Source organism: Ranitomeya variabilis, chromosome 2 (assembly GCF_051348905.1).
Source record: "Ranitomeya variabilis isolate aRanVar5 chromosome 2, aRanVar5.hap1, whole genome shotgun sequence".
In the NCBI taxonomy this organism is placed as follows: domain Eukaryota; kingdom Metazoa; phylum Chordata; class Amphibia; order Anura; family Dendrobatidae; genus Ranitomeya; species Ranitomeya variabilis.
Window position 1 is genome coordinate 540521382 of NC_135233.1, and position 25233 is coordinate 540546614.

Here is a 25233-nt window from a genome sequence, read left to right on the forward strand (position 1 = left end):
GGAATGAAGATGGGAGGCGCTGTACCGGACCTGAGACGCCCATCACAGCGGGACCGCCCCTGGGTGAGTATAATCTAACGTCTTTTTCTCCTCTTTCAGGTAACATCGGCGGCTTATCTACAGCATTACAGAATGCTGTAGATAAGCACCTGATGACCGTGAGCTTACCTCACCATCGATTTTGGGGGTGACAGGTTCCCTTTAAATATTACTTTGCTTTCTGATGATAGCTTTCCTTTAAACATAAACATTACAAAGATAATCAAATTTTCCATAAGTAATCCTAAAAAGGATGGCTTACCCATTTGCTCCATTGTAATCTCCACCAATTCCAACCGATTCTGGTCCTGTTAAATTTTTAATGTAGTCAAAATGGTCTAAAGAAAAAAAGTTTACAAGCATTGGATTTACAAATATTTTTTAGTTTATGGTTCAATATGTTTTTATCAAAGGAACTTGCATTCATCAAGTACAGTAACTTTTGTAATATTGCAGCATTTTAAAAGTAAAAAAGACATTACCGTAATAGTATCTAATGAGGAGCAAACATAGATAGATAGAGGACCCCAGTGCAAGAAAAATATATGTGCCCTATGCAGAGCAATAGCGCAATTCCTCCTGCAGCAGGCCTTTAAAATCCTTTAAAATGTGAAGTGGTGCCTCCATAAACTTGAATAATTAGCAAATTCCATAGATGCTCAGATTGATTGGTGGTTGAAGGTCAAGTCAATACCTAGAACCATTTTTCATATTTACCAAGCCATTTGTAAGTAGAGATGAGTGAATATATTTGCGTTGAATTTAATTCTACACGAATATGACAAATCAGATTTTGCTAAAATACAGATTTGATTGTAAATAGCTTCCGTTTAGATGACAGCCACTTGCCACTCTTTTTCTGAACCATAAAAAGCCATCAAAGGGTTAAAAAATCCAAAAGAACATGTATTCACTTTCCCTCTCTGGCCCCTCATTTCCACATTGTCAGCCATCCGATCCTCGCTAAATTCCTCCTAATGCTAGGCCAGAACGTCCAGGTCTGAGGAAACCTGGGATGGTTCTGTGCATGCAAGGACAAGGCACACACATGGTCCTGCTCACCACCATGGTTGGAAGTTTCAGCCTAGTGTAAAGAGGCTCAGGGATTCATCATTAATGATAGTAATTAGAAGATGGACTAGGTAGTTGATGGTGAGGAGAAGAGGGGCCGGAGAGGAGAGCGATAAGGTGAGTAAAGGTATTTTTTTTAATTTTCTACATCATACGTTTATCATGCTCTGGGATCTCTTTAGAGACTCCAGAGCATAGTATAGGTAATTATAGTAAGGGACATTGAATTCAGGAAGAAAATTTCTCTGCAAATCGAATTAGGTTTTACCTGATTTGCTCCTCTCTATTCCTAAACATTGTTTTGTGATTGTGTCTTGGTACTTAATCAAAGAAAAAGAGTAATATGTATTTAAACAATTAGAACCAAGGTTTCCCAGCAAAATATCCAATTGCATGCGTAAGCTTGCCACCGTTTTCCAAGGTAATTAACGCTGACACATCTGGCCTTCTACATAATATAATACAAAACTAGACTCAACAGACCAGTCCACCTTTTTCTATTGCTCTGTGGTCCAGTTCCTATACCCCAATGGCCAATAACGGTCCTTTCAGTGGTGGACAAGGATCAACATTGGCACTCGGTCACTCTAACTGGCCTGGAGTTTCCCAGCTCTATAAGCTGATGTACCCTATGTTCAGACAATTTTCCATCATTGCCTTTAACTTTTTCCACAATGTCAGATTCAATAACCATTGAGTAGGCAACATTAAGCCCTGCATACTAGTATTGCTAAAACTAGATCTAATGTTTAGAGGATGCTCTAATCCAGTTATCATGCTCTCACAATTCAAACCATATCAAAGCTGCTTTAATCTTTATACTTGGCCATTTTTACTGTTTACAACACATCAACTTCAAGAGCTGCCTGGTCACTTCCTGCCTAATTTAACCCACAACCTGAGAGATGTCATTATCACAAGGTAATCAATATGCAAGTAACATCGTCAGAGAGGAAGAAAAGAGGAACTCTAGTGCCACCTATTGTAAGTCACAATTCTAAAAGTCAATATAGATACTTTAAAGTGCCTAGCCATGTGACTTAGTATAAGAGGACATTCCAGAAATTCCATTTGCAGACAAGTGTTTCAGGGTGTTTGCTCCTCATCAATGCAAAAATGGAGAGCTGGTTTGGTTGGGTGAAAGGCTTCCAAAAGGGAGACTAATGGAAAAGCACCCAGAAACATGTCTTCAAATGAAGCTTCTGGCTTGGCTGCTTTTCCTAAGTCATATGGCAAGGCCCTTTAAAGGGTTGATATTGAGTTTTAAGATTACTACTTCCAATAGATGGCCTAGAGTTACAGTCCTCCTGTATGAAAAGGCTACTTGCAAATTCGAATTCTAGGAGAGGATTCTATGGTGTCTGTGTGAGACAAAGCGGCATTATACATACTTCCTGTCATGATCCAGACTGGGTTTTGAGCCCTGTCTTCCCTTTTCCCGGTCTGATCATGTCAGAGGTTAACTTTTCTTAGCCTCAGTCTGGTTTCAGGTTTTGCTATTTATCTCTGTTGCATCCTGCAGGTGGTGTCAGTTATAGTTCTGAGTACAGCGTCTGTAGCTGACTCTGGTATATCCTAATTTGTCCTGCTGCTTTAGCTGCCTGAACCAGTGTCCCTGTTTTCCCCGTTCCCATCTTGACTCAGTGTTTCCCTTTAGTGTGCAACCCCCCCCGGTTTTGAATTGGCTTGTATCCAGACCTGTTTTTGTCTTCTGTCTTTGGCTTATCCTCTCCTGACTGTTACTGACCTTTTGGATTGTCTCTGACTCTGTGTTTTATCTTTTCCTTTGGTACTGCACTACTGACTATATAGAATCGGCTTGTTTGACTATTCTGCTGCCCCCTGTGGTAGCCTCACTGCTGCACTGCAGGTCAGCTCTGTTTAGGTGCAGACCTGCTTCCTCTCTACTGCCATCTTGAAAAGCCTGCACTTACCTGCATTGCACCAGCATGACACTTCCAGCCATATTCCAACTAGACATGCGCAGCTTCACTCAGTTTACTTGTATTGAGTGAGGCCACACACATATAGTTTCTATGTGGCAAGAAGTATACTTATTGTATATTTGCAGTAACATAACATCTCGGTTTCACCACTGGCACCATAAAATCCTCACAGCGTGCACTGCATATGTGTGTGGGGCTTCACAATTCTGTAGTAACATAAACTGACTACAGACTTTCATTAAAAAATTGGACATGTGATGCTATGTAACCAAGCTAGCAATATTATAAATGCATTTCAAAAGCAATACTATGTATAATTGAGGGAATTTTTTCTCATATGCAAAATATGTATCACGAGTGTGCCACATCCTTCTGGAAGATCTGGGGTTAGACGATCATTATGTATTGTGAATCGCAGATCTTCCATTTAGCCTGTGTGCTTTGTTCGTCATAAGAAATTGACTTTGTTTGCTTTGGCCCGAAGAAGTTAATGAATTTTTGTATGCTGATTAGAGACATGTAGCTCCATTTCACAGCTGCTCCTGACCTGCTCATTTTCTTGCTCTATAAAACCTGGCCAGACTTTCTCATCTCCGCCTGTGAAAGTTTACTTCCTGGCCTTGGTGTGCTGAAGGTGGAGTTTGTAGTTGCTGCTGGAGATTGCAGTTGGCTCTTTTTGGGTATATGCTTTCTCCATTATCCTATTCCCAATTGGTTTGTACATTCCTATCCTTCCCTTTATTCTTCTCTAACCTTGGTAAGTGTTTTTTGTTATACCGGTTTTTCTTATGTGTTTATACAGTAACATATCTGTCCCAGGCCTCTTGGGGTAGGGGTAGGAGACAGCTTAGGACATTAACAGGAGCATAGTAAGTTGGAGCTCAGGCCTCTCTACCTGGACAAGGATACTTAGAATCTCAGTTCATGGGACAGTTTGATGCCACCCTTCCTTACCGAAGACCATCACAGTGTGACAGGATGGTGCTTTTTATCAGTGGGTAGGTTTTACAGTTGGTAAAGAATAACATAACCTCCTCTATTTGTGTACAGAGAGCCTTCACAAAAATGTTCATAAACCAATACATCAGTTTCATAAGATGTTTGGGGATGGCATGAAAGTTGCATAGAAATACAAACCTGCCAATATAGATATGTTTGCAGTTTTGCTGCATGCAATGAACTCCTTGTGAAAATTCACCATTACCAATCCTCCATTCTTTTTCTGAAATCAATAACAAAAACAAACCACTTCAGTGAAATTAGCTTAGAAAATGGTCTGTTGTCAGTTCGCCATTAGCAACCATTTAGAAGCCTAAATAACTCCTCTTGCCGAAGTATAGGCTGTTACTGCCAACGTGTGGTCTTAATTAGTGTTGAGCATTCCGATACCGCAAGTATCGGGTATCGGAATTCCGATACCGAGATCCGATACTTTTGTGGTATCGGGTATCGGTATCGAAACAACATTAATGTAAAAATGTGTAAAAGAGAGAATTAAAATAAAAAAATATTGCTATACTCACCTCTCCGACGCAGCCTGGACCTCACCGAGGGAACCGGCAGCATTGTTTGCTTAAAATTCGCGCTTTTCCTTCCTTACGTGAAGTCCCGGCTTGTGATTGGTCGCGTGCCGCCCATGTGGCCGCGACGCGACCAATCACAGCAAGCCGTGACGTAATTTTAGGTCCTTCAGGATTTTAAAATTACGTTCTGGCTTGTGATTGGTCGCGTCGCGGTCACATGGGCGACGCGACCAATCACAAGCCGTGACGTCACGGGAGGCTGGACACGCGCGCATTTTAAAATGCGCGCGTGTCCTGCCTCCCGTGACGTCCCGGCTTGTGATTGGTCGCGTCGCCCATGTGGCCGCGACGCGACCAATCACAGCAAGCCGTGACGCGAATTTTAAGCAAACAACGCTGCCGGTTCTGTTGTGAATTTGCTTTTTGCTCCCTCTAGTGGTTACTAGTTTTTTGACTCTGGTTTTTCTGTCATTCCTTTTATCCGCACCTGGGTCGTTAGTTAGGGGTGTTGCTATATAAGCTCCCTGGACCTTCAGTTCTATGCCTGGCAACGTAGTTATCAGAGCTAGTCTGCTGTGCTCTTGTCTACTGATCCTGGTTCCAGTTATATCAGCTAAGTCTGCCTTTTGCTTTTTGCTATTTGTTTTGGTTTTGTATTTTTGTCCAGCTTGTTCCAAATCTGTATCCTGACCTTTGCTGGAAGCTCTAGGGGGCTGGTGTTCTCCCCCCGGACCGTTAGACGGTTCGGGGGTTCTTGAATTTCCAGTGTGGATTTTGATAGAGTTTTTGTTGACCATATAAGTTACCTTTCTTTATTCTGCTATCAGTAAGCGGGCCTCTCTGTGCTAAACCTGGTTCATTTCTGTGTTTGTCATTTCCTCTTACCTCACCGTTATTATTTGTGGGGGGCTTCTATCCAGCTTTGGGGTCCCCTTCTCTGGAGGCAAGAAAGGTCTTTGTTTTCCTCTACTAGGGGTAGCTAGATTCTCCGGCTGGCGCGTGTCATCTAGAATCAACGTAGGAATGATCCCCGGCTACTTCTAGTGTTGGCGTTAGGAGTAGATATATGGTCAACCCAGTTACCACTGCCCTATGAGCTGGATTTTTGTATTCTGCAGACTTCCACGTTCCTCTGAGACCCTCGCCATTGGGGTCATAACAGTTTGCCAGGCCAGTATTAAATGTTTAATGCATTGCAGAAGAGGGATTATAAGAAAGAAGATTCTGTGTTTTTTTTTTTTTTTTTTTTCTTCTTCCCCTTTACCTCAGAGTGGCTATGCTTGCTGCAGACATGAATGTCCAGACCTTGATTACAAGTGTGGACCAGCTGGCTACTCGTGTGCATGGCATACAAGACTATGTTATCAGAAATCCTAGGTCAGAACCTAAAATACCGATTCCTGAACTGTTTTCCGGAGACAGGTTTAAGTTTAGGAATTTCAGGAATAATTGTAAATTGTTTTTGTCCCTGAGACCCTGTTCATCTGGAGACTCTGCTCAGCAAGTAAAAATTATTATTTCGTTCTTACGGGGCGACCCTCAGGATTGGGCTTTTTCGCTGGCGCCAGGAGATCCGGCATTGGCTGATATTGATGCGTTTTTTCTGGCGCTCGGTTTACTTTATGAGGAACCCAATCTTGAGATTCAGGCAGAAAAGGCCTTGCTGGCTATGTCTCAGGGGCAGGACGAGGCTGAAGTGTATTGCCAAAAATTTCGGAAATGGTCCGTGCTGACACATTGGAACGAGTGTGCACTGGCCGCTAATTTTAGAAATGGCCTTTCTGAAGCCATTAAGAATGTTATGGTGGGTTTTCCCATTCCCACAGGTCTGAATGATACTATGGCACTGGCTATTCAAATTGACCGGCGGTTGCGGGAGCGCAAAACCGCAAATTCCCTCATGGTGTTGTCTGAACAGACACCTAATTCGGTGCAATGTGATAGAAAAACCGCAAATTCCCTCATGGTGTTGTCTGAACAGACACCTGATTTAATGCAATGTGATAGAATCCTGACTAGAAATGAGCGGAAAATTCATAGACGCCGGAATGGCTTGTGCTACTACTGTGGTGATTCTACACATGTTATCTCAGCATGCTCTAAACGTATAGCTAAGGTTGTTAGTCCTGTCACCGTTGGTAATTTGCAACCTAAATTTATTCTGTCTGTAACTTTGATTTGCTCACTGTCGTCTTATCCTGTCATGGCGTTTGTTGATTCAGGTGCTGCCCTGAGTCTTATGGATCTGTCATTTGCTAAGCGCTGTGGTTTTACTCTTGAACCATTAGAAAATCCTATTCCTCTTAGGGGTATTGATGCTACGCCATTGGCAGCAAATAAACCGCAGTATTGGACACAGGTTACCATGTGCATGACTCCTGAACACCGCGAGGTGATACGTTTCCTGGTTTTACATAAAATGCATGATTTGGTTGTTTTAGGGCTGCCATGGTTACAGACCCATAATCCAGTCCTGGACTGGAAGGCTATGTCAATCTCTAGTTGGGGCTGTCGTGGTATTCATGGGGATTCCCTGCCTGTGTCTATTGCTTCTTCTACGCCTTCGGAAGTTCCTGAGTATTTGTCTGATTATCAGGATGTCTTCAGTGAGTCTGAGTCCAGTGCACTGCCTCCTCATAGGGACTGTGACTGTGCTATAGATTTGATCCCAGGCAGTAAATTTCCTAAGGGAAGACTGTTTAATCTGTCGGTACCTGAACATACCGCTATGCGTTCATATATCAAGGAGTCTCTGGAGAATGGACATATTCGTCCGTCTTCTTCCCCTCTTGGTGCGGGATTCTTTTTTGTGGCAAAAAAGGACGGATCTTTGAGGCCTTGTATTGATTATCGGCTTTTAAATAAGATCACTGTCAAATTTCAGTATCCTTTACCGCTGTTGTCTGACTTGTTTGCCCGGATTAAAGGTGCCAAGTGGTTCACCAAGATAGACCTTCGTGGTGCGTACAACCTTGTGCGCATTAAGCAAGGTGATGAATGGAAAACCGCATTCAATACGCCCGAAGGTCATTTTGAGTACTTGGTGATGCCTTTTGGGCTCTCCAATGCGCCTTCAGTTTTTCAGTCCTTTATGCATGACATTTTCCGGAAGTATCTGGATAAATTTTTGATTGTTTATCTGGATGATATTTTGGTTTTTTCTGATAATTGGGATTCGCATGTGGAGCAGGTCAGGTTGGTCTTTAAAATTTTGCGTGAAAATTCTTTGTTTGTCAAGGGCTCAAAGTGTCTCTTTGGTGTACAGAAGGTTCCCTTTTTGGGGTTCATTTTTTCCCCTTCTGCTGTGGAGATGGACCCAGTCAAGGTCCGAGCTATTCTTGATTGGACTCAGCCCTCGTCAGTTAAGAGTCTTCAGAAGTTCTTGGGTTTCGCTAACTTCTACCGTCGTTTTATCGCTAATTTTTCTAGCATTGTGAAACCTTTGACGGATATGACCAAGAAGGGCTCCGATGTAGCTAACTGGGCTCCTGCTGCCGTGGAGGCTTTCCAGGAGTTGAAACGCCGGTTTACTTCGGCGCCTGTTTTGTGCCAGCCCGATGTCTCACTTCCCTTTCAGGTTGAGGTGGATGCTTCAGAGATTGGAGCAGGGGCCGTTTTGTCGCAGAGAGGCCCTGGTTGCTCTGTTATGAAACCTTGTGCCTTTTTCTCTAGGAAGTTTTCGCCTGCCGAGCGAAATTATGATGTGGGCAATCGGGAGTTGTTGGCCATGAAATGGGCATTTGAGGAGTGGCGTCATTGGCTCGAGGGTGCTAAGCATCGTGTGGTGGTCTTGACTGATCACAAAAATCTGATGTATCTCGAGTCTGCTAAATGCCTTAATCCGAGACAGGCCCGCTGGTCATTGTTTTTCTCCCACTTTGATTTTGTTGTCTCGTATTTACCAGGTTCTAAGAATGTGAAGGCCGATGCTCTTTCTAGGAGCTTTGTGCCTGATGCTCCTGAAGTCGCTGATCCTGTTGGTATTCTTAAAGATGGAGTTATCTTGTCAGCTATTTCTCCGGATCTGCGACGTGTGTTGCAGAGATTTCAGGCTGATAGGCCTGAGTCTTGTCCACCTGACAGACTGTTTGTCCCGGATAAGTGGACCAGCAGAGTCATTTCCGAGGTTCATTCCTCGGTGTTGGCAGGTCACCCGGGAATTTTTGGCACCAGAGATCTGGTGGCCAGGTCCTTTTGGTGGCCTTCCTTGTCAAGGGATGTGCGGTCATTTGTGCAGTCCTGTGGGACTTGTGCTCGAGCTAAGCCTTGCTGTTCTCGTGCCAGCGGTTTGCTCTTGCCCTTGCCTGTCCCGAAGAGACCTTGGACACATATCTCCATGGATTTCATTTCTGATCTTCCGCTATCTCAGGGCATGTCCGTTATCTGGGTGATATGTGATCGCTTCTCCAAGATGGTCCATTTGGTTCCTTTGCCTAAGCTGCCTTCCTCTTCCGATCTGGTTCCTGTGTTTTTCCAGAACGTGGTTCGTTTGCACGGCATCCCTGAGAATATTGTGTCAGACAGAGGATCCCAGTTCATTTCCAGGTTCTGGCGATCCTTTTGTAGTAGGATGGGCATTGATTTGTCGTTTTCGTCTGCTTTCCATCCTCAGACTAATGGACAGACGGAGCGAACCAATCAGACTTTGGAGGCTTATTTGAGGTGTTTTGTCTCTGCTGATCAGGACGATTGGGTGACATTCTTGCCGTTGGCTGAGTTTGCCCTTAACAATCGGGCTAGTTCCGCCACCTTGGTTTCGCCTTTTTTCTGCAACTCTGGTTTCCATCCTCGCTTTTCTTCGGGTCATGTGGAGCCTTCTGACTGTCCTGGGGTGGATTCTGTGGTGGATAGGTTGCAGCGGATCTGGAATCATGTGGTGGACAACTTGAAGTTGTCACAGGAGAGGGCTCAGCGCTTTGCCAACCGCCGCCGCGGTGTGGGTCCCCGACTACGCGTTGGGGATTTGGTATGGCTTTCTTCCCGCTTTGTTCCTATGAAGGTCTCCTCTCCCAAATTTAAACCTCGTTTTATTGGGCCTTACAAGATATTGGAAATCCTTAATCCTGTATCTTTTCGTCTGGATCTTCCTGTGTCGTTTGCTATTCACAATGTATTTCATAGGTCCTTGTTGCGGCGGTACATTGTGCCTGTAGTTCCTTCTGCTGAGCCTCCTGCTCCGGTGTTGGTTGAGGGCGAGTTGGAGTACGTGGTGGAGAAGATCTTGGATTCTCGCCTCTCCAGGCGGAGGCTTCAGTACCTGGTCAAGTGGAAGGGCTATGGTCAGGAGGATAATTCCTGGGTGGTCGCCTCTGATGTTCATGCGGCCGATTTGGTTCGTGCCTTTCATGCCGCTCATCCTGATCGCCCTGGTGGTCGTGGTGAGGGTTCGGTGACCCCTCACTAAGGGGGGGGTACTGTTGTGAATTTGCTTTTTGCTCCCTCTAGTGGTTACTAGTTTTTTGACTCTGGTTTTTCTGTCATTCCTTTTATCCGCACCTGGGTCGTTAGTTAGGGGTGTTGCTATATAAGCTCCCTGGACCTTCAGTTCTATGCCTGGCAACGTAGTTATCAGAGCTAGTCTGCTGTGCTCTTGTCTACTGATCCTGGTTCCAGTTATATCAGCTAAGTCTGCCTTTTGCTTTTTGCTATTTGTTTTGGTTTTGTATTTTTGTCCAGCTTGTTCCAAATCTGTATCCTGACCTTTGCTGGAAGCTCTAGGGGGCTGGTGTTCTCCCCCCGGACCGTTAGACGGTTCGGGGGTTCTTGAATTTCCAGTGTGGATTTTGATAGAGTTTTTGTTGACCATATAAGTTACCTTTCTTTATTCTGCTATCAGTAAGCGGGCCTCTCTGTGCTAAACCTGGTTCATTTCTGTGTTTGTCATTTCCTCTTACCTCACCGTTATTATTTGTGGGGGGCTTCTATCCAGCTTTGGGGTCCCCTTCTCTGGAGGCAAGAAAGGTCTTTGTTTTCCTCTACTAGGGGTAGCTAGATTCTCCGGCTGGCGCGTGTCATCTAGAATCAACGTAGGAATGATCCCCGGCTACTTCTAGTGTTGGCGTTAGGAGTAGATATATGGTCAACCCAGTTACCACTGCCCTATGAGCTGGATTTTTGTATTCTGCAGACTTCCACGTTCCTCTGAGACCCTCGCCATTGGGGTCATAACACGGTTCCCTCGGTAAGGTGCAGGCTGCGTCGGAGAGGTGAGTATAGCAATATTTTTTATTTTAATTCTTTCTTTTACACATTAATATGGTTCCCAGGGCCTGAAGGAGAGTTTCCTCTCCTTCAGACCCTGGGAACCATCAGGAATACCGTCCGATACTTGAGTCCCATTGACTTGTATTGGTATCGGGTATCGGATTGGATCTGATACTTTGCCGGTATCGGCCGATACTTTCCGGTATCGCTCAACACTAGTCTTAATACATCAAGGATGATATAAACATAGTGGCAGATATTTTCTTCTCTTTATATACAGAAATTAAATCAGTTTCTTTTTCTATTATAGAGATTGTATGGAGTACCAATTGCGTGCTTGAGTGCTTATCCCGTATATAGTTTATACATTTTTCTAGCTCAAACACAGAAGGTACTTTAATTACATTCTTCCAATATATAAGAATAAGGGTTGCTAAAATATTTAGGATGCCTCTCAATGTCTCAATTTCTGATTTTATGTAAACCTAATGCTTGTAATACAGCTAGCAAAAGATTTGTAAGATATTGACTATCATCTCAGGTTGCATTGGATGTAGTTAAGGTTGCCAACTTCTTTGTCACTTTTTTCCAAACGCTTGAATCAAACGTCACAAAGGGCCTAGCATTTTCTAGAGCCACCTAAGCCACTGCTTTATACAGCCCACATCTATAGAGGACCCTCAATACCCTTAAATTATGAGAATTCATTTGTACTGAGACTTCAACCCCCAGAATTCAAAACTAGTACAGGTTCCAAAATATATCAAAATATACCTTAAACAGGCCCTACATAGATATAATACAGATTTTGGACCCCAAATTGAATTTATTAAGACCCCAGAACTCAAAATGAATTAATGCAGACTCCAGATTTTCTAAATAAATGTACAAAAGTTATAAACCATAAGTCACAGCCAGACTTGGGTAGAAATATCCAAGCTTACGGCAGAGCTACACCCTGACTGAATGGGAAGAATCCACAGCTCCTTACTAGAAAAGCAGTATAAAAGTCGTATGCATGCCAAAACAAGTTACTAAAAAATTTAGCACATCAGACTTGCCCTGGAAGAAGCTGCAAATGGGTGAAACACATGGCTGGGCAGGAGTCCAACATGATATTTGATTTCATATAAGATGCTTATTTTTAACTCCTTTTGTGACTATATAGGAATAATGAATATTCCTTTCTGTAACATTGTACATGTTCTGCACTCTGTTAGTCTCTGTTTAAAATTTCCAAAGTTGGGACAGAAATTTACTATCATGGAAGATCAGCTTATGAACAAACAGGAGATTAAAATCATACAAGACATGCAATCAACACAGACCTTTTTATTATGACAGCCTTTTATCTTTGTGGACAAGAGGGTGCTCAGTGGCTGCCACTCGAAAAAACAAATATTTTTATCGATGTTCATGCAGCCTCTCCATTACTGACCTCCTGCGCTGGGCTTAGACTTGACGATAGGGAAAGGTGAAAAAGTAGGGGTAAGCTGGAAAATCACATCACAGTGTGATTGGATGGAAAATTGTACACAGGCTTGGACTGGCCCACGCAAGAACAGGAGAATCCTCTGGTGCACCCCTGTGCCAGAGTGGGCCACTACCCTCTTATGTGAGCAGTACTTGGCAGTATTTTACATCAGTATTTGTAAGCCAAAACCAGGAGTGCATGATAATACGGAAGTGGTGACGTGTTTCTATTATACTTTTCCTCTAATTGTTCCACTCCTGGTTTTGGCTTACAAATACTGATGTAAAATACTGACCAAATACTGCTAGTGTGACGGCAGCCTAATGCTTTCACATTTATGGATACATGGTATCTACAAAAAACTGGGACTGCGATGGGGACTCCGGCAGCATGTACTTTTGCAAATCTGTTTCTCGGCTATTTTGAGGAAAAATTTGTATACACTACACAAAACCCCTATTTGAAGCATATTAAGACATATTTTCGGTACGTTGACGACGTGTTCATAGTATGGGATAGTACAGAACAAATATTCCAGGATTTTGTACTATACCTTAATCAGAGCAATGATATGAATATGTCGTTCACGTCGAATTATGGGGGAACAAGGATGGAATTCCTTGGTGTGTTGGTTGAGATAAAAGAGGGATCCATCTGCACCCCCACGTACCGTAAACCCACGGCTACCAACTCCATGATGCATTTCAATAGTTATCACCCGGGGTATACCAAACAATCACTGCCATATAGCCAGTTTTTAAGATTAAAGCGGATAAATAACACACAGGAAGGGTACCAACAGCAGGCTGAGGATCTATTTAATAGATTTAGGCAAAGAGGGTATCCTAGTACTATGCTGCATGCAGCGTTGGAAAAGGTGGAGGAAAAAGTAAAAGAGTATAATAATGATGTTGTTGGTCCTATGGACCAGCAGATATGCTCCTCCATAAGAAAAAACTAGCATATCCTAGAAAGGGACAAAGATCTTACTGAGATTGTGGCTAGAGTGCCCCTTATCTCGTGCAGACGAAGCACGAGATTGAGAGACATTTTGGCGCATGGGGGCAATAAAACACACTGTAAATCAATTGATATCATGTAAAACAAACTTTGTGGTATATGTCATCTTATGCACATGCGGGTCTTTCTATATTGGCAAAACAATACGCCCCTTAGGCCATGTGCACACGTTCAGTATTTTTCGTGTTTTTTTAGCGTTTTTTCGCTATAAAAACTTGATAAAAACGCGAAAAAAACACTTACATATGAGTAGTAGAGCGTCGGGTGGTTTCGTCAAACTCAATTTGACAGGTGGACACGCCCCTATCAAAGTGTATCAAAGTGTGTAACCCCACCCCTGCCCTGTCTTCTGACAGCAGCTGTGTGACTGCTCCCCCTCCCTTTTTGATATAGTTTAATATTATTATCACTGTATTTGATACAGTGTTTATTATCCCAGTAATTGTTTTATATTAGATTAATGTGTTTAATATTGTTAATACAGTGTTTATTATCCCAGTAATACACAATGTAAGAGCCCCGTGATATTGGGCTATGTCTGCAAGCAGCATTTTACACAAGATTCAGGAATCCTGCAAGAATCACATGACATGTCATTTGTGTCTTAAAATAGCTCACTCGTCTATGTGAATAGACTCACTCTTCTATGTGAAAATCCTGCAAGATTCACATGACATCTCATGGCTGCTGTCAGCAGCTGTGTGCCTGACCCCCCTCCCCCTTTCTGAGAACCCAGACAGATGATCAAAACACAGAAAGCTTTATCAGAGATTTAGAGTCTGTATAATTATCGGACTTCAGTATCGCTGTAAGCTGCAGACTGCCCATTTGATAATAAATTGTTATCAAAGTGACACCAAAGCATATTAAATAGATAACACACCAAAATCATAGTGGATCAAAGTGTATTATTTTATTTATAGTCCCAATAATATTTATTCTCTTTTCTTGACATTTTCATACACCTATAGTCCCAATAATATTTATTTGACCAGTGTTGGACAGTCATTTATCAGTTTTTCATACGTATCACAGAAAGATTTTAGTTTGATCTGATTTAAAATTATATAGTTCAGCGATAATGTCAGGTGTTGGACAGTCATTTATCAGTTTTTCATACGTATCACAGATAGATTTTAGTTTGATCTGATTTAAAATCATATAGTTCAGTGATAATGTCAGGTGTTGGACAGTCATTTATCAGTTTTTCATACGTATCACAGAAAGATTTAGCTTGATCTGTGCGAGTTTGTTGGCATATTATGTACATTCTGTGTTTATGCATCATTATTTCATACTGTGATTCTCATTTTATGAGTTTTATAACAGATCAGACTGATTTACGGACATATTATGTATAATTATTTTAGAATGAAGCAGGCCCAGAGACGCCCCCAACCTGTACAGATAATGTTCAGTGTTAGTGTGATACAGCATTGTGTTATTATTCCAGGCTGTAACATTTCTTTTCCCACAATTTCAACGATCTCTTGATTTTTATCAGAGTCGGTATTCACATATAATAATAATAATAATAATAATAACCATCGGTGATATTATGTATATCATGTGTTTTGACAGGTATAAAACGGTTGTTTTATACATGACTGGTATATGAATATAAAAAGTAAAAATCATCACATGTACAATTAATATACATCATTACACTTCTTACAAAATAGATAATATACAGTATATAGTTCAGTGATAATTGTTACAGTATTTTATTTTCCCGGTGTTACTTTTGTTCATGTATTACCGGATGCTTCTGCAGTTGTGATTCTCACCTTTCTATATAAATAGTGAAATAATTCACACACACGGCCAGTTCTCCGTTAAAAATATGAATATTATTGAATATAATGTTTTACTTATGTTACAGTTTTTTTTTTTTCCCTGATGCTACTTTTGTTCGTGTATTATCGGCGTCTTCTTCAGTTGTGATTCTTACCTTTTCTATATAAATATGGGAAAATGAATTGTCCAGTGCCAGCATAATTTTTCAGCGTGTCCAGGGGTTGTGTTTAACTATCCTTTTAGAGTGTCTAGTAGTTTTATATTCTTTGTCTGTTATATTTCTACACAAAGCTTCAAAACTATTTTGTAATTTATAATGTATCACAGTAGTTTCATATGAAGTTACATCTTAGGCTCTGTTCAGACTATTGTAATATCTGTAGCTTAAAATAGAGCCAAATAGCTACTTTCAAATCCGGACATACACCATTGATTTTAATGGGGTCTAAGGGGATTCTATCAAGCTTTTCCACATAATAGTTATGGAAAGAATAATGCTACAGAATTGGCCGCTCCAGTTATAAAACAAAAATGATGAAAATTATCCTTGATGATAATGTGAAAAGGCTTATGCAGTGGGTTTATGGATCTCTACAATAAACACCATGTGTAGAAATTTGGTTCTAGAACTTGTTGGATTAGTGAATATAATAACGTTTGGCATATTTTATAACATACAGCTAATGATTCATGCTTTTAACTTGTATGTAACTGGTTAATGTTACTAATACCCTCTAACATGGGGGCATGGCTCTGCATTTTCTGAAGAGTTGAGCTTCAGCTCCATCTTTCTTTAATTCTACATTATTTTATCACATATTAATTTCACAGCTGTCTGTGCTGGCTATTTGCACACAGCCTTCTTGAATTCAATGTTTTGTAGATTTTTCTGTCATGGAAAAAAGAAAAAAAAAAAAAAAAAACGTGTGCAAAGTTAAAACATAATTAAAATAAAGAATAATGACCTAGCTGGTTGTTTGGGTGATATTGTAAAATCATTTATTGTTTCTACTACTTGGCAATTGTTACACTCAGTTATTTTTTTTTTTATTTTTTTTTTTCCTTGGATTTTGTTAGTCATTACAATTATTTTTGCTCCCAAGATAGGGTTTTAGAGTCACCAAGTAACATAAATGTGCAGACTCCTGAATATTACAATTACAAAACATTCAAAGTTTGTTTCTCCACTTTTTGCAGATAATAAATCTTAATTTCTTTATAATTTGACTTTTAGTTATAGTTTGTTTCAGCTCTTTGCCGTTCTATGTATACCGTAAATTTTGCTTCCTTTCAGTGAATAATATAAGACAAATTATTTTTATTCAAAGACATCTAACTTATGTATACTTTTAAAGCTTTGTTACATTTCTATCCAGTCTACACCATGCTGTGTAACATAAATACATGTGGTCTTGTAGTATGGTTTTTGGTTTCTCTGAACTGCCGCAAACAAAACATATAAGGTAGTACGGCACAAGATGTGAGCGTACCCGCAGCTCACTGAGCATTATCGCTGCACTCACTTCTCTTTGCAGCTTCTGAATGTACACTATTCTCACCCATGGAGAGTTTTCCTTTAAAAATATGAATATTATTGAATATAATGTTTTACATATGTTACAGTATTTTATTTTCCATGCAAAAATCCATCTTTGTGCTGATGGAGGCATCAACATTTTGCCATTATAAGTTTATGGTTCTGTAAAGAGAGAGGAGAATTGCAGAACGGAGATGGAGGCAGTCACACACAACACACAGAACACATGCACAACAAACACACATAACATACAGAACACACACAACACATACAACACACACAACAAACATACACACAACATACAGAACACACACAACACAGGCAACACACAACAAACATACACACAACATACAGAACACACACAACACAGGCAACACACACAACAAACATACACACAACATACAGAACACACACAACACAGGCAACACACACAACAAACATACACACACACAACATACAGAACACACACAACACATGCAACACACAACAAACACACAGAACACACACACACAGAACACACACACACACAAGAATCACAAACACACACAACACACATGTGCTGCTGAAGCCATTGCCGAGTCAACTTAGTGATTGACAAGCAGCTGCTATGATGAGTTCAGGAGGCAAAGGTAGAGGAGAAGTGGCCATGAGTGCAGGAGTATTATTTCTATAAAGATATATTGCAAGGTTTCTTATGTATGACCAGTTATTTATTCAAAGTTTATTAAAACATCAGTGATCCCTTAACCAAGAAAAATCAGGAGAAACACATCTGTTATACAAAAATGTTGATGCCTCCATCAGCACAAAGATGGATTTTTGCATGGAAAATAAAATACTGTAACATATGTAAAACATTATATTCAATAATATTCATATTTTTAAAGGAAAACTCTCCATGGGTGAGAATAGTGTACATTCAGAAGCTGCAAAGAGAAGTGAGTGCAGCGGTAATGCTCAGTGAGCTGCGGGTACGCTCACATCTTGTGCCGTACTACCTTATATGTTTTGTTTGCGGCAGTTCAGAGAAACCAAAAACCATACTACAAGACCACATGTATTTATGTTACACAGCATGGTGTAGACTGGATAGAAATGTAACAAAGCTTTAAAAGTATACATAAGTTAGATGTCTTTGAATAAAAATAATTTGTCTTATATTATTCACTGAAAGGAAGCAAAATTTACGGTATACATAGAACGGCAAAGAGCTGAAACAAACTATAACTAAAAGTCAAATTATAAAGAAATTAAAATTTATTATCTGCAAAAAGTGGAGAAACAAACTTTGAATGTTTTGTAATTGTAATTTTCAGGAGTCTGCACATTTATGTTACTTGGTGACTCTAAAACCCTATCTTGGGAGCAAAAATAATTGTAATGACTAAAAAAATCCAAGGGAAAAAAAAAAAATAATAATAATTGAGTGTAACAATTGCCAAGTAGTAGAAACAATAAATGATTTTACAATATCACCCAAACAACCAGCTAGGTCATTATTCTTTATTTTAATTATGTTTTAACTTTGCACACGTTTTTTTTTTTTTTTTTTTCCATGACAGAAAAATCTACAAAACATTGAATTCAAGAAGGCTGTGTGCAAATAGCCAGCACAGACAGCTGTGAAATTAATATGTGATAAAATAATGTAGAATTAAAGAAAGATGGAGCTGAAGCTCAACTCTTCAGAAAATGCAGAGCCATGCCCCCATGTTAGAGGGTATTAGTAACATTAACCAGTTACATACAAGTTAAAAGCATGAATCATTAGCTGTATGTTATAAAATATGCCAAACGTTATTATATTCACTAATCCAACAAGTTCTAGAACCAAATTTCTACACATGGTGTTTATTGTAGAGATCCATAAACCCACTGCATAAGCCTTTTCACATTATCATCAAGGATAATTTTCATCATTTTTGTTTTATAACTGGAGCGGCCAATTCTGTAGCATTATTCTTTCCATAACTATTATGTGGAAAAGCTTGATAGAATCCCCTTAGACCCCATTAAAATCAATGGTGTATGTCCGGATTTGAAAGTAGCTATTTGGCTCTATTTTAAGCTACAGATATTACAATAGTCTGAACAGAGCCTAAGATGTAACTTCATATGAAACTACTGTGATACATTATAAATTACAAAATAGTTTTGAAGCTTTGTGTAGAAATATAACAGACAAAGAATATAAAACTACTAGACACTCTAAAAGGATAGTTAAACACAACCCCTGGACTCGCTGAAAAATTATGCTGGCACTGGACAATTCATTTACCCATGTTTATATAGAAAAGGTAAGAATCACAACTGAAGAAGACGCCGATAATACACGAACAAAAGTAGCATCAGGGAAAAAAAAACAAAAAAAACTGTAACATAAGTAAAACATTATATTCAATAATATTCATATTTTTAACGGAAAACTGGCCGTGTGTGTGAATTATTGCACTATTTATATAGAAAGGTGAGAATCACAACTGCAGAAGCATCCGGTAATACATGAACAAAAGTAACACCGGGAAAATAAAATACTGTAACAATTATCACTGAACTATATACTGTATATTATCTATTTTGTAAGAAGTGTAATGATGTATATTAATTGTACATGTGATGATTTTTACTTTTTATATTCATATACCAGTCATGTATAAAACAACCGTTTTATACCTGTCAAAACACATGATATACATAATATCACCGATGGTTATTATTATTATTATTATTATTATTATATGTGAATACCGACTCTGATAAAAATCAAGAGATCGTTGAAATTGTGGGAATAGAAATGTTACAGCCTGGAATAATAACACAATGCTGTATCACACTAACACTGAACATTATCTGTACAGGTTGGGGGCGTCTCTGGGCCTGCTTCATTCTAAAATAATTATACATAATATGTCCGTAAATCAGTCTGATCTGTTATAAAACTCATAAAATGAGAATCACAGTATGAAATAATGATGCATAAACACAGAATGTACATAATATGCCAACAAACTCGCACAGATCAAGCTAAATCTTTCTGTGATACGTATGAAAAACTGATAAATGACTGTCCAACACCTGACATTATCGCTGAACTATATGATTTTAAATCAGATCAAACTAAAATCTATCTGTGATACGTATGAAAAACTGATAAATGACTGTCCAACACCTGACATTATCGCTGAACTATATAATTTTAAATCAGATCAAACTAAAATCTATCTGTGATACGTATGAAAAACTGATAAATGACTGTCCAACACCTGACATTATCGCTGAACTATATAATTTTAAATCAGATCAAACTAAAATCTTTCTGTGATACGTATGAAAAAACTGATAAATGACTGTCCAATAGTGTTGAGCATTCCGATACCGCAAGTATCGGGTATCGGCCGATATTTGCTGTATCGGAATTCCGATACCGAGATCCGATACTTTTGTGGTATCGGGTATCGGTATCGAAACAACATTAATGTGTAAAATAAAGAATTAAAATAAAAAATATTGCTATACTCACCTCTCCGACGCAGCCTGCACCTTACCGAGGGAACTGGCAGCGTTGTTTGCTTAAAATTCGCGCTTTAACTTCCTTACGCGAAGTCCCGGCTTGTGATTGGTCGCGCGCCGCCCATGTGGCCGGGACGCAACCAATCACAGCAAGCCGTGACGTAATTTCAGGTCCTTCAGGATTTTAAAATTACGTTCCGGCGTTGTGATTGGTTGCGTCGCGGTCACATGGGCGACGCGACCAATCACAAGCCGTGACGTCACGGGAGGCTGGACACGCGCGCATTTTAAAATGCGCGCGTCTCCTGCCTCCCGTGACGTCACGGCTTGTGATTGGTCGCGTCGCCCATGTGACCGCGACGCAACCAATCACAACGCCGGAACGTAATTTTAAAATCCTGAAGGACCTGAAATTACGTCACGGCTTGCTGTGATTGGTTGCGTCGCGGTCACATGGGCGACGCGACCAATCACAAGCCGTGACGTCACGGGAGGCAGGAGACGCGCGCATTTTAAAATGCGCGCGTGTCCAGCCTCCCGTGACGTCACGGCTTGTGATTGGTCGCGTCGACCATGTGACCGCGACGCAACCAATCACAACGCCGGAACGTAATTTTAAAATCCTGAAGGACCTGAAATTACGTCACGGCTTGCTGTGATTGGTTGCGTCCCGGCCACATGGGCGGCGCGCGACCAATCACAAGCCGGGACTTCGCGTAAGGAAGTTAAAGCGCGAATTTTAAGCAAACAACGCTGCCGGTTCCCGCGGTAAGGTGCAGGCTGCGTCGGAGAGATGAGTATAGCAATATTTTTTATTTTAATTCTGTATTTTACACATTAATATGGTTCCCAGGGCCTGAAGGAGAGTTTCCTCTCCTTCAGACCCTGGGAACCATCAGGAATACCGTCCGATACATGAGTCCCATTGACTTGTATTGGTATCGGGTATCGGTATCGGATTAGATCCGATACTTTGCCGGTATCGGCCGATACTTTCCGATACCGATACTTTCAAGTATCGGACGGTATCGCTCAACACTACTGTCCAATTAACTAATAATTATACATATGTCCGTAAATCAGTCTGATCTGTTATAAAACTCATAAAATGAGAATCACAGTATGAAATAATCATGCATAAACACAGAATGTACATAATATGCCAACAAACTCGCACAGATCAAGCTAAATCTTTCTGTGATACGTATGAAAAACTGATAAATGACTGTCCAACACCTGACATTATCGCTGAACTATATGATTTTAAATCAGATCAAACTAAAATCTTTCTGTGATACGTATGAAAAACTGATAAATGACTGTCCAACACTGGTCAAATAAATATTATTGGGACTATAGGTGTATGAAAATGTCAAGAAAAGAGAATAAATATTATTGGGACTATAAATAAAATAATACACTTTGATACACTATGATTTTGGTGTGTTATCTATTTAATATGCTTTGGTGTCACTTTCTAACAATTTATTATCAATTTGTTGGAATCGTATCAGTAATCAATTTAATACATTTTGATTCACTACGATATCCGTATGATGTCTATTTAACACGCTTTATGCGATTTTAATTAATTATCTGCTGGTCAAATAAATATTATTGGAACTGTAGGTTTGTGAAAATGTCAATAAAAGAGAATAAATATTATTGGGACTATAAATAAAATAATACACTTTGATCCACTATGATTTTGGTGTGTTATCTATTTAATATGCTTTGGTGTCACTTTGATAACAATTTATTATCAAATGGGCAGTCTGCAGCTTACAGCGATACTGAAGTCCGATAATTATACAGACTCTAAATCTCTGATAAAGCTTTCTGTGTTTTGATCATCTGTCTGGGTTCTCAGAAAGGGGGAGGGGGGTCAGGCACACAGCTGCTGACAGCAGCCATGAGATGTCATGTGAATCTTGCAGGATTTTCACATAGAAGAGTGAGTTTATTCACATAGACGAGTGAGCTATTTTAAGACACAAATGACATGTCATGTGATTCTTGCAGGATTCCTGAATCTTGTGTAAAATGCTGCTTGCAGACATAGCCCAATATCACGGGGCTCTTACATTGTGTATTACTGGGATAATAAACACTGTATTAACAATATTAAACACTGTGATAGCAGAAACACAGGCTCATTCTCCCTATCATCGGCTTATCAAACAAGAGTAAACTTTAATACAGCACATTAATCTAATATAAAACAATTACTGGGATAATAAACACTGTATCAAATACAGTGATAATAATATTAAACTATATCAAAAAGGGAGGGGGAGCAGTCACACAGCTGCTGTCAGAAGACAGGGCAGGGGTGGGGTTACACACTTTGATACACTTTGATAGGGGCGTGTCCACCTGTCAAATTGAGTTTGACGAAACCACCCGATGCTCTACTACTCATATGCCTCCCATTATTTTCACTGTATTCCGCATTTCTTGTGCAAATGTTGCATTTTTTTCCGCGAAAAAATCGCATCGCGGAAAAAAAAGCAACATGTTCATTAAATTTGCGGAATTGCAGGGATTCCGCACACCTAGGAATGCATTGATCTGCTTACTTCTACTAGTAAGCAGATTATGTGCAGTTGGTACCCAGGGTGGAGGAGAGGAGACTCTCCTCCACGGACTGGGCACCATATAGTTGGTAAAAAAAAAAAATTAAAATTAAAAATAGTCATATACTCACTCTCGATGGCCCCCGGGGTCTTCCCGCCTCTCATCGGTGCATGCTGCCACTTCCGTCCGGAGATCGGCTGTCTGCAGGTGAGTATAACCACTTTTTTTATTTTTTTATTATTTTTAAACATTCTATCTTTTACTATTGATGCTGCATGGGCTGCATCTATAGTAAAAAGTTGGTCACACTTGTCAAACACTATGTTTGACAAGTGTGACCAACCTGTCAATCAGTTTTCCAAGCGATGCCACAGATCGCTTGGAAAACTTTAGCATTCTGCAAGCTAATTATGCTTGCAAAATGCTAAAAAAACGCGAAAAAACGCAAAAAAAAAATGCGGATTTCTTGCAGAAAATTTCCGGTTTTCTTCAGGAAATTTCTGCAAGAAATCCTGACGTGTGCACATACCATTATACGTACGTTTCAGAGAACACTATAAATCTGTAATGACAGGTAAAGGCATCCCACGATTGATCAATCACGTTAAAGAAAAGCACATGGGAGATCCTAATGTCTTGATGTTCGCAGGTTTGGAGAGAGTAGTGCTGCCACTTAGAGGTGGAAATTTGCATAGATTGTTGTTGCAGCGAGAAGCAAAATGGATCATGCGCATGGGCGCAATGGGACCTATGGGGTTAAATGATAGAATGGACATGTCCATATTCCTGTGAAATAACTAGGTAAGCCTGGTCCCTAAGGGCGCATATATCCCTTTTTTTTTTTTTCTCTCTGCTACAGGCCAAGCCAGGCATAATAATAACTCCCTGACAAGTTTATACTAACAGTTGACAGTTAACAGTTTATAATTAACAGTTGTATGTCTTTTGCACTTTGTCATGTGGTTGATATGATGGGAGGAGCTTGTCCTGGACTAAGGTATATCACTCACCGTCATATCCTCTGAAGTATAGACCCGTTGAAGCGCTAAGTGGCGCGAAACGGCCGTCGTCTTACACCAGCTCACACATTCCAGCAACCTGTTCCTCTGGCCATGACAATGACAATTTGAATAAAGGATGAAGTTTTAAGGACCGGTGAGTGCTGTCTGCATTTTTCTTCTTTGCTGAAAAAATAAAAAAGTTATAGTCCTCAGAATAAAGCGATGCAAAAATAATTATTTTTTCTATAAAATAGTTTTTATCGTATAAAAGCGCCAAAACATTAAAAAAAATATAAATGAGGTATCTCTGTAATCGTACTGACCCGAAGAATAAAACTGCTTTATCCATTTTACCTAAAGCGGAACGGTATAAACACCCCAAAAGAAATTCATGAATAGCTGTTTTTTGGTCATACTGCCTCCTAAAAATCGGAATAAAAAGCGATCAAAAAAGTCACATGCCCGAAAATGTTACCGATAAACACGTCAACTCGTCCCGCAAAAAACAAGACCTCACATGACTCTGTGGACCAAAATATGGAAAAATTATAGCTCTCAAAATGTGGTAATGCAAAAAAATTTTTTTTGCAATAAAAAGCATCTTTTAGTTTGTGATGGCTGCCAATCATAGAAATCCACTAAAAAACCTGCTATAAAAGTAAATCAAACCCTCCTTCATTACCCCCTTAGTTAAGTTAATAAAAAAATTAAAAAAATGTATTTATTTCCATTTTCCCATTATGGGTTAGGGTTAGGGTTAGGGTTTGGGCTAGGGTTTGGGCTAGGGTTAGGGATAGGGTTAGGGCTAGGATTACATTTACGGTTGGGATTAGGGTTAGGGGTGAGTCAGGGTAAGGGTTTCAGATAGAATTGGGGGTTTCCACTGTTTAGGCACATCAGGGCTCTCCAAACGCGACATGGCGTCCGATCTCAATTCCAGCCAATTCTACGTTGAAAAAGTAAAACAGTACGCCTTCCCTTCCGAGCTCTCCCGTGCACCCAAACAGGGGTTTACCCCAACATATGAGGTATCAGCGCACTCTGGACAAATTGGACAACAACTTTTGGGGACCAATTTATCCTTTTATCCTTGGGAAAATACAAAACTGGGTGTTAAAGATAATTTTTGTGGAATTTTTTATTTTTATTTTCACGGCTCTGCGTTATTAACTGTAGTGAAGCACTTGGGGGTTCAAAGTTCTCACAACACATCTAGATACGTTCCTTGAGGGCTCTAGTTTTTTCTACTGTTTAGGTATATCAGTGCTCTGCAAATACAACGTGACGCCTGCAGACCAATCCATCTAAGTCTGCATTCCAAATGGCGCTTCTTCCCTTCCGAGCTCTGCCATGCGCCCAAACGGTGGTTACCCCCCACATATAGGGTATCAGCGTACTCAGGACAAATTGGACAACAACTTTTGGGTACCAGTTTCTCCTTTTACCCTTGGGAAAATACAAAACTGGGGCTAAAAAATAATTTTTGTGGAATAACATTTTATTTTTAATTTTCACGGCTCTGCGTCATAAACTG

The 25233-nt window shown here is 40.2% G+C and overlaps 1 long non-coding RNA gene across 1 annotated transcript; it reads right to left on the reverse strand.

Annotated features, from left to right (window-relative positions):
• Positions 1-326: 326 nt before the first annotated feature.
• LOC143809695 (uncharacterized) lies at positions 327-23878 on the reverse strand. Its single transcript, XR_013222403.1, has 3 exons — positions 23709-23878; positions 4194-4278; positions 327-377 (listed from the first exon to the last, which is right to left on the reverse strand). It is a non-coding gene; the product is annotated as an uncharacterized LOC143809695 (long non-coding RNA).
• Positions 23879-25233: the final 1355 nt, after the last annotated feature.